Source organism: Rhinoraja longicauda, chromosome 4, assembly GCF_053455715.1.
Source record: "Rhinoraja longicauda isolate Sanriku21f chromosome 4, sRhiLon1.1, whole genome shotgun sequence".
Lineage (NCBI taxonomy): Eukaryota > Metazoa > Chordata > Chondrichthyes > Rajiformes > Arhynchobatidae > Rhinoraja > Rhinoraja longicauda.
Genome location: NC_135956.1, coordinates 77,508,155 through 77,522,368, shown reverse-complemented (window position 1 = coordinate 77,522,368; position 14,214 = coordinate 77,508,155). Strand labels below are relative to the sequence as shown.

The 14,214-nt window shown below is 40.7% G+C and overlaps 1 protein-coding gene across 18 annotated transcripts in view; it reads left to right on the top strand.

The window, feature by feature from the left end:
* The window catches only part of ncoa2 (nuclear receptor coactivator 2), a 244,572-nt gene that overhangs the window by 171,486 nt on the left and 58,872 nt on the right, over positions 1-14,214 (top strand). The window lies entirely within an intron of this gene.

Sequence of the window (14,214 nt, the reverse complement as noted above, 5' to 3'; positions counted from 1 at the left end):
GGAGAATGAATACACTGATGGTATACCAGATGAATTTCTGGAATGGGGGAGTGATTGGACCTAGTTATTGGGAAGCACTTCCGAGAGTTTAGAAGAATGAGAGATCACAATATTCAAAGTTTAAGTAATTCCTTAGGACTTGATGTGGTAGGTGCAATGATAATGTTTTCCCTTTGTCCGTGGTGTCTGTGCAATTCAGTATTGAGATTAGTCTTTCCTCAAAAGATAGTATATATCTTTTTCCTCAAAAGATAGTATATATCTATAAAGCTCACCCCATGAGGCTTGGTGAAATGGAGCTTCTGAATACATTCAGGTGGCGCTGTGGTCCAAGTTCAAACCATATCTTCGTTGTTGGTATTGGTTTATTATTGTCATGTGTACCGAGATACAATGAAACATTTTGTTTTGCCTGCTGTCCAGGCAAATCATTTGACTGCAATCGGGTAGTTTAAGAAAAAGAAAATAAACAAAATACAGAATGTAGTGCTACAGCTACAGAGAAAATGCTAATAAAACAAAGTAATAAAATAGGAACCTGAGGGGATAACCTTTTTACACAAAGGGTGGTGGGTATTTGGAACGGGCTGCCAGAGGAGGTAGTTGAGGCAGGTACAATCACAACATTTAAGAAACATTTGGATAGGACAGGTTTAAGGGATATGGGCCAAACACAGGCAGGTGGGACCTACTTAGATGGGGCTTGTGGGTCGGTGTGGGCAAATGGGCCGAAGGTCCTGTTTCCACGATGTATTACTCTGACTCTAGTGCTGGGTGTTATCATGGTACACTTGAAATGCAACATTATTTTTTCCAATGGTGTTATGAAGGACTGCATGGAGATGGCAGAGGAAGGAGCCCAGTTTGATTATTGGAAAATGCAGAGGCAACAATGTAGGAGTCAATTCAGGTGATTCTCTGGCTATGACTACTGTTGCCATGGAGATCCAGGTTCGTGCGTACAAGCAGAATCAAAGCCATTGATGGGGATGCTTTGGCTGTGATTAGGTTAATTAAGAATGGAGACCACTGGAAAAAGTCCAATGAGTACCACAAAGAAGGAAGGATGTTGAAAGAAGATGGTACTATTGACTTTGCCAATGTCTACAAAGAGTGAAAGACACGGGGCAATGCTGATCCTTAGTGTGTTATCAGCCTCTGGTTTAATATCTGTTTTGTCATCCAATTTAAACCTAATGCTTGCAGACTTCACTGTTCCATTTGCAAGTGCTTCCATATGTCAAACAGATCTTTTACTATTTTGACTTTTGTTTTAACCTGTCACTTACATAGTTCTCTTTTGTTGTACTTAGCTGCAAGTGCTGTTCAAACCATCCACTAATTAACTGATTCTGCTTAAATTCAAAATGTGAATTCATGCAAATTGACATTTAAGCAGCAATATATCTAAGTGACCACATTTTTTGCATTTGTCAACTTTACAGTAAAATAAAGATTTTTTTCTCTGTTCAAAGTACGATTACTTTTTCCGTATTTCAAATAATTAGACATTAAAGTGGAGTTGACTTTAAATAGGATAAATTAGTAACTCAGGTTTTTTTAAATGGGGCAAAGCTAAATAAATTCGGCCAGGTTAAGTTTAGCTCCTTTTGTATATTTAGATGAAAATTCTGTGTTCCCAACCCACTGTACCAGCTGTACTTTAGGAGAGTTCTTTTACACTATATTAGTGCATCAACTGAATGGAGGCATTGTCTTCTGTGGTCCATAATGTAAACAAGTATGATTGACTTATCCGGTCACCATCATACACACACTGAAATTTTAGGGTCAGAATAAATGGTTACTTGTTCCGTTATAATTATGGGAAGCTAGCCTACAGAATCTAGTCTCCTGCACTATAAGCTGAAGTGGGGAAAAAATAAAATCACATAAAATAAACATATATGCCACATGATGAAAAGGCTAAGTTTGAAATCTTTAATTTTAAAGAGAATCTGGGTTTCCAAGACCTACATTTCAAATGTAGCGATTTTCTTGGAGTAATTGCTTAAGACTTGATGTTTCTAATTATTGCTAAAGACTGATAATAACCTTAAAAATAAAATTGCCTTGCTGTCATTAAGATGCAGTGTGCCTTGTGAAGCACACGATAAAGATGAAAACGTTTGTATATGAAGCTTCTTGCCTGGTCTCCTGATGTTCCAAAGTGCTTTACAGTGAATAGGATACTGTTTCAACTGTAGTTATTGTTGCATTGGAATGAATTATGACAAGAGGTCATAGGTTTAAGGTGTGAGGCAAAAATATTTATAGGAACCTGAGGAGCAACTTTTTCCCAGAAGGTGGTGGGAATATGGAATGAGCTGCCAGTGGAGGTAGTTGAGGCAGATACTATAACATTTAAAAAGACACTTGGACAGGTACATGGGTAGGAAAGGTTTAGAGGGATATGGGCCAAATTAGGGCAGATGGGACTAGTGTAGATTGGGGCATCTTGGTTGGCATGTGCAAGTTGGGCTGAAGGGCCTGTTCCCATTCTGCATGATTGAGTGATCTGTTCAAAAGGCCTGATAAACCTCAATGAGATGCAAGATGCGGAAGTATTTTTTAATATTCCAAATGGTTCAAATGATTAGTTTGATTAATGCCATCAATGTGAAGGATGGTGATTTAATTTCCTGTCTGAAAAAGAAACCACTTGTACAGCACTACCACAATATTTAATCTATGCTAAATCAGGGATATTAATGTCCCACTCTGGATCAAGTGAAGCAGTAGGAAGAACTCTGCAACGTGTATGATTTGCCATTTATTGTGTTGCCCTTCACATCAGTATCTTTGGGAAGCAGTTGAACAGAAGTCAGGCACTGATGATGCATCTTTACATGAGGAGCAATATTGGCCCACGTCATGGTGATCCTGGCCTCTTCCTTGTGGTCACTGATCATTCTCGCAACCAGCTAAGGTCCTGCTGGTATCACTACCTTTGCTGTTCCCTGAGCCCCATCAGACCACAAGTAGCGATGAGACCACAGCCCAGGCCCAAGGACTACCCTGGTGGCCTTCTGAGAGGTCATGCTATCAAAGGCCCTCTTCACTGCTTCCAAATTTATCAACATCAGAGACATTTGAAAAATAGTTGAACAAAAAATTATGTCAAAAATACAAACTAAAGAATGATTAAGAGTTATAAAAACATCTGAAGTATGTAGGAAGGAACTGCAGATGCTGGTTTATACCGAAGAAAGCCACAAAATGCTGGAGTAACTCAGCGGGACAGGCAGCATCTCTGGATAGAAGGAATGGGTGACATTTTGGGTCGAGACCCTTCTTCAGACTGCCAAATCTGAAATGTATCTGCCCTCAGCTTAGCAAGTTGCCCAACAGCCCTGGATCTAATGGTGTGTCCAGGGTCAGAGTGAGAGGTCATATATGTCACCTAATCTGCAGCATGCTTCCAATTTCAACATTGTCCAGCATATGTAGTGTAAACCAGATCATTGGTGAGTTATCAATGTCTTTGTGCCCGTTGTCATGTCACCTGAAATGTAGATTGTCTATCCATTGTCTTGGTTGGAAAAAACAAACTGCTGGTGGAACTCAGTGGGTTGAGCAGCATCTGTGGAGGGAAATGGACACCCAATGTTTCCAGTCAAGACCCTTCCTCTTGACTGGACTTCCAGATGAAGGGTTCTGATCTGAAATGTTGACTGTTTATTTCCCTCCACACAGGCTGCCTAACCCACTGAGTTCCTCCAGCAGTTCGTTTTTTGCTTCAGATTCCAGTATCTGCAGTCTCTGTGCCTCCATTTTAGATGTGAGCTTGGTGATTTATCTGAAAATATACACGTTTATTTCCAGACCACTCAATAACAGCTAGTTGTATAAGCATAATACAGTAATATATTGTATAATGAAGCATTATGTACTTGCAGAATATCTGTAACGCTACTTCAATTGTCAACACATTTTGTTAGAAAGCAAACTTCAGAACAGCATTTAGTTTCAATAAGCGAGTTCGGTATCTCGACCGCGCAAGCGCAGGTCATAGGTCACAAGCGCTAAACATTCTCGCCAGCTGAGTTGCTGCGTGTATACAGACCTGCGTTTCATCCGTATTTTCCAGTTTTGCTTCCTCGAGGTAAAAAAAAAACTTTTCAAAACTATTAATTCTGTGTATGTATGGTTAATTTGTACAAAACTACGATGATTTTGTAGGTTTTATTGCTTTATGCTTCGAGATCGTGACGATTTTCTTTTGCATTGTAACTTGTACCGGAGCTGCTCCTCAAGCGGGAATATGTCGCACTTCCCAAACCATCTGTTATTCTTGGTTTTCTCAATCGTTCTTGGATTGTCGGCGATGCAAAAGAAAAACAAACGTTTGAGAGAATGAATTGCTGCTTTGTGCAGGCGGTGGCTACAGTCCGGAATGTCAATGGATGACCACTGTAAACTTGAAGCTGATGTTCGTGCAGCGATTAGACAGCTGCAGAGGTCAGCATCCAGCGGAGCGGTTTGTCTGATCAAACCCTCCCTATAATATCACCCTGAAACACATCAGTCCGATAGACATAAAATGCTGGAGTAACTTATCGGGACAGGCAGCATCTCTGGAGGGAAGGAATGGCTGACGCATGCTCGATCGAGATACCAAACTCGCTTATTCTTGGATAAGCAAGAGATCACCAATAATGTAGTTCCTCAAATATAAAGTAGAAATAACTTCCGAAGGCAGGTTGAATGAAATATTGTTTGAAAAGCAGTAGGCGAGCTGGTGTGTTATAACAGGTAACCTCAAGAGTATATAGTAAAACAGGGATGCAATTGATTATGTTAGTGTTCACAAGTTACAATGCAAAAGAAAATCGTCACGATCTCACTTACTCACCGAAGCATAAATCTCTCTAAATCTCTGTAAAGTGTCTTTGAGTATATGAAAAGCGCTATATAAATAAAATGCATTATTATTATTATTATAATAAAACCTACAAAATCATCGTAGTTTTGTACAAATTAACCGTAATACCTAATATGGAAAAATTGAGGTAATAAAACAAAACAAAGAGGAAATAAATAATTGGCAATTCCTCCATAATAAAATTGGTACAGAATAAATATTGGAAATATTTAAACATGCTGTTTGAGCTGCAAAGTACCAAATCTGTGATTGCGTGGTTGTGTGGAACAACGTAGTCAGCCGGCGAAGAGGGCGCAGTGTCCAGGAGGACCAAGCAAGTATTATTGACATACCTGGAGCATATTTACATTAATATAGTTATGTACAAGGGCTAGAACTATAGAAAATATGTTGATAGAATGGGTTTGTGAGGGTGGTGTATTATGATGAGAAAGGGATACCAGTAACACAGCAGAGCAATGGATGTAAATTAACTTTACATTTAGGAATGTTAAGTGCCTTAAACAATGTAATAGGCAAAGTAGTTTGTTCATTTCTTGTGCAAAACAAGAATAACAAGTATATGGAAAGTGTAGGTCCGAAATATCAAAAATGAACATTTCCTATGAGAGGGATATCGAAAACAAGAGGGCATTGGTTTAAGGTGAGAGGTAAGAGATTTTGACATCCTTAAATGGGCAGGACTTGGAAGTAATGCTTGAGTAACTCAGCGGGTCAGGCAGCGTCTCTGGAGAAAAGGAAAGGGTGACGTTTGGGGTCGAGACCCTTCTTTAAACGGAGAGTCTGGAGAGAGGGAAACTTTTTGTTCTAGGCCTCCTCCAGTTTCCCTCTCCCCTGACTCTCAGTCTGAAGAAGGGTCGACCTGAAATGTCACCTATTCTTTTTTTCCAGAGTTGCTGCCTGACCCGCTGAGTTACTGCAGCATTTTGTGTCTATCTTTGTTGTAAACCAGCATCTGCAGTTCGTTCCTACATGCGACTTGGAAAAATATAGTCCTCGTGCAGGCAAATGGATTAATGTTGATTGGCAAACAAGTCGTCATAGACATAGTAGGCCAAAGGGTCTGTTACTGTGCTGTATAATTCTGACTATTGTTAAATTTAAGCTAACACGAGTATGTGTTGCTAAAAATTAAGGCAATGCTAGCGGAAGACATTATTCTCTGGAGATAAGGGTATGAGAGAAAAGGAAAGATTTTTTAAATCAGAGGCATCAGCAGCCAAATATAAAATGGAAAAACCCCAGTGATTTAATCAAATTAGTAGATCGTGACTGCTGCATGACCCAGTGTGTCCAGGAAACTCTGGACAGCAATACTCATTTTGACTAGTTATCTGAATATGGTGCTGGCACTGTACAGGAAATGAAAATTGTAGCACCCTGGGGAACAACAATCTCAGAATGAGCAAGTTCAGCGTGATTTGGATTCAGCTATTCCAAAAACCAAGAGCTAGGTTCAATTTCAAGAAATATGGTTGTTCAGGGAGGCACCACAGACTGCATATGCTGGGATCTGGAGCTAAAACAAAACAAAACACTGGAGGGACTCCATGTGTCAGGCTGCATCTGTGGAGGCAAAGGGACGGTCAACATTTCAAATTGAGACTGCAACAGGTCTGAGAGTGTAAAGGGGAGGTGGCTAATAAATTGCTGGCACCATATTCAGATAACTAGTTAAAAAAGAGCATTGCTGTCCAGAGTTTCCTGGAGGCACTGGGTCATTCACCATTCCCGAACTATTAAATTGATTAAATCACTTGTGGTTTTTCAATTTTTTGGGGGGGAGGTGTGAGAGGGCAAAGCAGGAGATCGGAGGTCATGGGTGTACCCAAATGAGGAAGAGTTGATGGGCAAACGGAGACAGGTGGGGATGGAAGCGAGGGGTGAATATAGCAACGGAGGAGGTAATTTGTGGAGATAAGAGGACTGCAGATTATGGACGCTGAGAAGAAGGGAAAGGGAAAGAGATGAGCGGAGTCAGGTGAGGGAGGGATGTTGGGCAGACTGGAACATTCGGGCTGGGGACTTAGGTAGAATGTAGGGGTGTGAGGCATATGGAACCAGGTGGAAGAAGAAAATGGAACTGGATAACAGTGGGCTGGAAAGGTGGAGGTTGAATAGAAGGGAACAAGAGAGGTCCTTGTTCTTGGCTGGGAAGTGGATTGGTCAATGTACTGAGCCAACTTATCATATCATATCATATATATACAGCCGGAAACAGGCCTTTTCGGCCCTCCAAGTCCGTGCCGCCCAGTGATCCCCGTACATTAACACTATCCTACACCCACTAGGGACAATTTTTACATTTTACCCGCCAATTAACCTACATACCTGTACGTCTTTGTCTGAGGAGTGCATTTAGAGAGGGATTTCTGCAGGACCAATCTTTCAGCACTTTCTCTTCTTTAATGAAGCAGATTATATATGAAATAAAGAACTAGCATTTGTATAGCTCTCTCCCGGCCTTGGGATGTTTGGAAATGCCAATGGTTTTGAAGTTTAACATGAGGAAAAAGCCTCTCAAACAGAAATGAGTGAAAACCAGTTAATGTGGAATTAACTGCTCTGTTGCTCTGAATATTCCTTTGAAAGCTTTTGATTTGGTTAAGGAGCCAAATTCTCCATCAAAAAGTGCACCTCCAAAGGTAGAACACCCCAAGTGGTGTATTGAAGAATCAGTGGCCATTGCAGATGAGCTTTATAGTGGTGTCGGAAAACTGCAATGTGAATACTGATTGCAGAGATATGCGCAAAGCAGTGTCATGAGTCTCATGCTTGAAACTCTTGAGTTCTCAAGAAGGGTCTCTACCTGAAACGTCACCTATCCATGTTCTCAAGAGATGCTGCCTGACCTACTGAGTTACTTTGTGTCCTACTGAAGAAAAGTTGGCGAGCTCTCTGTTTTCCAATTGAGCAAGAGGTTAAAAAGTGAGGCAGCGTGACTTGATTAGGAATATGACTTGAGGAGCACCGTTCTGAACTTGCAGTAGCTAATTATAGCACTAATGTTGACGCGTGGCAGGAGAGTGAAAGTAAATTATTAGAAATGATGATATCATCTAGGACAGAGGGTGAGTCTCGGCGGATAAATTAAGATGGCGTTCCTCAGCCATAAGTAACATAATAACTGAAGGAAAGATGGGGAGGGGCGTGGTGAAGACTAGAAAAGCTTGATTAATATCATAGCAGCTGTACCTGGCATAGTACAGAGCTTTGTTCTTAGCTTGCTCTCTGAAAGTGTAAACACTGAGAAAAAGTGCAGCTGCTGTGTTTAATATTCACTGCAGGAAATTTCAGCAGCACAGTGAAATATAGTACATGAATGTTGAAAAGATAAACACATTTGGAGAGCACAGGAAGGGTCTTGTGTTTTTCTGGGAGTGGAAGGCTTCCTAATGAATATGAATGCCCCTGGTTTCATGGAGCCATATGTTAGGTTTTCTAATTTTAGTTCGATGCGGTGCACAAGTAACTCGGTGGTGTTTTCCTTTCCCCCGTGCCTAATGTAGATTGGCAGCCCTGACCTCACCATTTTCCCTTTAAAGAGCATTGTACATGGAATGGCAATTCTTTTTGCCTTGTTGCCAAAAATCAGTTATATTGCATCATCGATTATTTGGCATCATCTTTAGCCGTGGATGAGGTGCTGCAAGACTGGAGGGCAGCTAATGTTGTCCTATTCAAGATGGGCAGTCAACAGTGTATTATGTCAGTATTAGGTAAAATTGTTTGAAAATAAATTTAGGGATAGCATTTATGATCTCTTGGAAAGGCAAGGGCTGATGAAGAGGAGTCAACATGGTTTTGTGTGGGGGAATGTTGTCTCACAGATCTGAGTTTTTTGAGAAGGTTATTTGGAAATTTGATGGAGTCAAGGCAGTAGGCAGTTTATGTGAATTTTAGCAAGGTTTTTGACAAGGTTCCACATGGTCAGCTGGACCTGAAGGTTAGGGCACATGGGATCCTTGATGATTTTGCAAACTGAATCCAAAATTGGCTTGCTGATGGGAGGCAGAAGGTAGTGGTGGAGGGTTATGAACGCGTGTATGTACAATATATATATGTGTATATGTACAGTGTGTGTGTATATATATACAACTGCACCAATCTTCATGCTATCAGCAAACGTACTAATCGCATCATTCATAATAAGTTTGCTAATGGCATGAAAATAGGTGCAGTTGTAGATATTGACGATGGTTGCCCAGGAATTGGGGGTTATAATTCAGCTAGAAAGTTGAGTGAAGCAGTGACAGATGCAATTTACTTCAGATAAGTGAGATAATGTATTTTGCGTTGTCAAATGCTCGCCAAGCGCAAATGGCAAGGACCTTAGCAGCATTAATGTACAGAGGGTAATGGCCAATTTTGTATCCAGTTGACAGCTCGCCCTGGATCCCATCTATATACTAAAACTCTTGTTTGTTTGTTCCTGAACTACAGCCAAAACGGTACACGATAGCGTGACAATTTTAGGCCCACCTTACTCACCGTCGTCCCTTTGGTGCTAATGGTAGCAGTTTCATTGAAATTGGTGTTATATTTTTTAGGTTACTCACATTTTAAAGTTTAAATCTTATCTCCTAGGGAGGGAGGAGGGCGGGGGGTGGAGGAGGGAGGATAAGGGGGAGGAGGGGGTGCTGCACCAATGCAGGAGAGGTTTGGGTCCACTTGGTCTAGTATGACCTAATCTTCCAGACTAGCGGCCATGCGATACCTTTGGCAAAGGCCTTGCCAAAGTCCACTGCACGGCCTACATCAATTGCCTTGGTCACTTCTTCAAAAGTACTTGGTAGTATAGGAGAGACACTTTTCCATACACAAAGCCATGCTGACTATCCCTGACTTGCCTTGCCAAATACATGTAGATACCATCCCTCAGAATATCCTCCAATAATTTGCTTACCACTTGTTAGGCTCAACAGACTATTGTTCCCAGGCTTTCCCTTGCAGTCTTTTTAAATAGAGGCACAACATTACCCACCCATCAATCTTCCGGCACCTCAGCTGTGGATGTCAATGGTGCTAAAGAAAAAAGAAAGATGGTGCCCAAACCAGATGCCTCTCGGCGTGCTGGTCCCAAAAGTGGATCTGCAATCATTCATTACAATTGCTTCACTCTTTTGAACCTCTATTCCAACTGCAGAATTTCTTACTCTAACTATGCAGCTCTTAATCTCCTCTACCTTTATCCTGTATCTGTACACTATGGTTGACTTGAATGTAATCTTGTATGTCCTTCCGCTGACTAGACAGCACACGACAAAAATACTTTTCACTGTACCTTGGTACATGTGACAATAAACTAAACCGAATATCTCTGTCAGTGTCCCCACAATTTCTTCCCTCGCTTCCCACAATGTCCTAGGATACAATTGATCAGATCCTGAGGATTCATCCATCTTTCTGCATTTTACGACCTCCAGCACCTATTTTAATGTGAACTCTCTTTAAGACATCAATATTAACTTCCTTGAGTTCCCAAGCATCTATGTCTTTCTCCATGGTAAATGCAGACAACAAATATTAATTTAACACTTGGCCCATCTCCGGTGGTCCACACATAGATGACTCATTGATCTTTAATGCTCTTATTCTCTCTTTAGTTCCTCCTTTGCCCTTAATATAGCTGTGGAATCTCATTGGATTATCCTTTATTTTATCTGCCGAAACTATTTTATTTCTCCTTTTTTCCCTCTTGATTTTCCTCTTAAATGTACTCTGATACCTCCTATACTCAAGGGATTCACTGGATCCTAGCTGCTTATACCTGGCAGATACCTCCTTTTTTAACCAGAACCTCAATATCTTTTGTCACCCAGGGTTCCCCACTTCTATCAGTCTTGCCTTTCATTCTAACAGGACCATATTTCACTTTTTTTAAAACCTACTTGGCATTTAGACAGGTACATGGAAAGGAATAGAGGGATATATGTCAAATGGAGGAATGTGGGCATTTTGGTCAGCATGGACGAGTCAGGTCGGTGGGCCTGTTACTGAGCTGTACTATACTCTGTTTATTGCACACTTAGGGCAATTATAATTTTGTAGCAGCATCAGCATGATCTGCACAGTTGATTAGACTGCGTCCTGGGAAGACTCATCCAAAGGTTTTACAGCCAAACATGGATGCTGGAGATGAGCACCTCCAGACATCCCTGAGCCAATAAAGCTGAGATCTACCAGATATCCCCTTGACTGCTAGAGCTAAGCTCCACTGACTGCAACCGAGCCACTTGAGCCGAGTTCCTCTGGTTGGCCCTCGGCCACTGGAGGGGGAGCTCTGGATGGCCTCCGGCCACTGGGGGGGGATCTCTACCGATGGCCATTGGACACTGGAGGGGAGGTCCTCTAGAAGGTCCTCGGCTGTTGGAGGGGGCTCCCCTGGGTGGCACATCAGCCTTTAAGAACATTTGTGATTGTGAATAGTACACTATTTTTACAAAAGCTTTCACCTTGTGGCTGATATTTATAGGCTGAAAGAAGGCGCTATGAGTTGATTTATTTCAAGGTAGCATACATAATTGTTTAATCAGAATGTGTAATTAGCTTGTTTTAAGGGTCATTCAAAAGCACTCCAACCGAGATATTAGTCTTAAAATTATACCATGGCAGTATATGCTAAAGATCAGAGTTGTGCTGTGGTTTAAATGCCTCTGTTTTGTGATGCATTGTGTCAGTGTGAGGTGTAAATGACTAAATCCATCTTTGTCCAGCTGTATTAATCGAATGTTTAATTTAATTAAACGTGAGATAGGATTGATACATTGCTTCATTGCTGTTGTGTATCAGTAAACTATCTGTATTTTGAGCATTTGGCTTTTGGGATTTTTACTTTAATCTTTAAAAAAATATGACTACAGTATAGGGGGTCTTTCAACAACACTTTATGTCAATGGATGTTTGATATAAAATCCAGATTTATGTAGAAGTGAATTTGAATACTGATTTACTTCTGATTCTGCCACTGTCTTCTGAATTGGCATTGTATATTCTACTTCGGCGATAACCTTTGCAACTCTTGTGTCAATAACATGCAGTAACATTTATGAGCAATTTGTATTATTTGTGTTGTAATCATTACGACCAACCCCACTGGTTATAAAATCAGTTTAAATAGCAGTGAAGATTTTCTAGCAGAATAATTGATCACATTGTTCAATTGAATTCTATCCGACGTGTTCACGTTGTAGGCAGAGCTGCTGCTGCTGCTGTCACAGTTAGTGTGATTATAAACAAAGTCTCTTAAGACACTGCTGTAATCCCAGTGGAAAGGCGTACTCAGCAAGATAGAGTGATATTCCCTTCTGGCAGGCTGTTGGAAATGAGCACATTGCATCTGCTTAGAGCCAGATTGCGCCTTGCTCTTTGAATGTATCTTGTTTTCATTTCATTCTGCTTCTTAAGAAATTAAAATGCAGAATGGCACACACACAGCAGCTGTTCAGAATGAAGTTGGGGTGTGAAGTAAAAAGGGATATGAAGAACCAGACTGCTTACCCATTTTTCACCATTAACATTGAGAAAGCAGAAACAGATGTGGTTTTAGAGCATCAGACATTTGGTGCTTTAAAATGATGCTCAGTCCAGCATGTATTTTGCAATTACCACTTAGCTTGTATTGATCTTTTCAGTTAATTTTATCAATGAAAACAGGGACAAAATTGTTCATATCTGCAATTAACTAAAATTGGATCTTATTTACTTCCTAAGGTTATAACTAGAATTCCGGGCACACATGATCCATTTTATTATTTCCTGGACTAAAATGACACTTCGTTCCTCCGTTTTTAGATTAAATATTAATATTTAAGCATTCGAACAAAGTACATGTTTTCATTTAAGCACTAGATTCAAGTCAAGATTCATAGTTCTTAAACCAAGACATCGGTCAAGAATTAAAAAATTTGCATTGGATTCAAGATATGGAAAGTAAATTCATTTTTTTCAAGATTGGGGTCAAAATATGATTAAGTTTGGATGCACAGTACCAATTACATACAGGTGAAAACAAAACAGGAGGCTCAGGGCTCCAGTGCGAATGCAGAAGTTCTCAACGAAACTGGCCAAGTTTCGCCAACAAATTCCCCCGTTGCACTCTAACTTTACACTCCAAATCCACCAACAAATTTCCCAGCTGCACTCTAACTTTACACTCCAGTTGAACTTCAGTGGCAAAGTAAAAACTCACTTTAATTCCTCAGCAGTTAAGCTGCGGAATCTATTCACTAAAACTGTGCTTGGTGAACTGATTTAAATGCAGGGACAGCAGGATGGCTCATTTAAGCTTATTTATATCTCGTTTAAACTAATTGAGTTTACTTTAAGCATTTTAGTTTACAAGTGTGTTAGTATGATTTATTTTTGCTTAACGTTTAGCTTTTAACTTTTTGACTTGTTTAAATTTTTTAGTTTTTGACTGTTTCAGAATATCGGGGATATTCTGAACCAAAGTACAACAAACTTGACAGCCAACTGAGTCAGGGGGAAGGGCAAGGCTTTTTTGATGGTCAGAGTTTTATTTTGTTTCGTGGGCAAGTGTTGTCCTGCTCCACTCCAAGAGTCCTTTGAAAGACTGGAGTGACTAGGCTTGTATGCACTGGAATTTAGAGGGATGAGAGGGGATCTTATCGAAACGTGTAAGATTATTAAGGGGTTGGACATGTTAGAGGCAGGAAACATGTTCCCAATGTTGGGGGAGTCCAGAACCAGGGGCCTCAGTTTACGAATAAGGGGTAGGCCATTTAGAACGGAGATGAGGAAAAACCTTTTCAGTCAGAGAGTTGTGAATCTGTGGAATTCTCTGCTCAGAAGGCAGTGGAGACCAATTCTCTGAATGCATTCAAGAGAGAGCTAGATAGAGCTCTTAAGGATAGCGGAGTCAGGGGGTATGGGGAGACGGCAGGAAAGGGGTACTGATTGAGAATGATCAGCCATGATCACATTGAATGGCGGTGCTGGCTCGAAGGGCCGAATGGCCTACTCCTACACCTATTGTCTATTGTCCTGCCATCCTAGATTTGGACAGCATGTGCAAACAAGTTGATATCAGGATGTGTAAAAGTTCTGTCTGCTGCATTTTAACAGTTGTGAGTGAGCACATGGGTTGGGCTTGTCACAGGCAGCATATTCCAGCCCACTTAATTCCAATAGTTATGCAGTTCATATAATCATTGCATCATTCGTAGAAGAGTGTAAACTTGGCTAACAGAGGTGAGAAAAATTCCCCACATACTGCATCTCATCACGCCATGAAATCCAGCTGTAGAATTAATCCAGTGTCATCTGCAATGACTATTCCATTGCCAGTAGAATGACAATCAATTGGC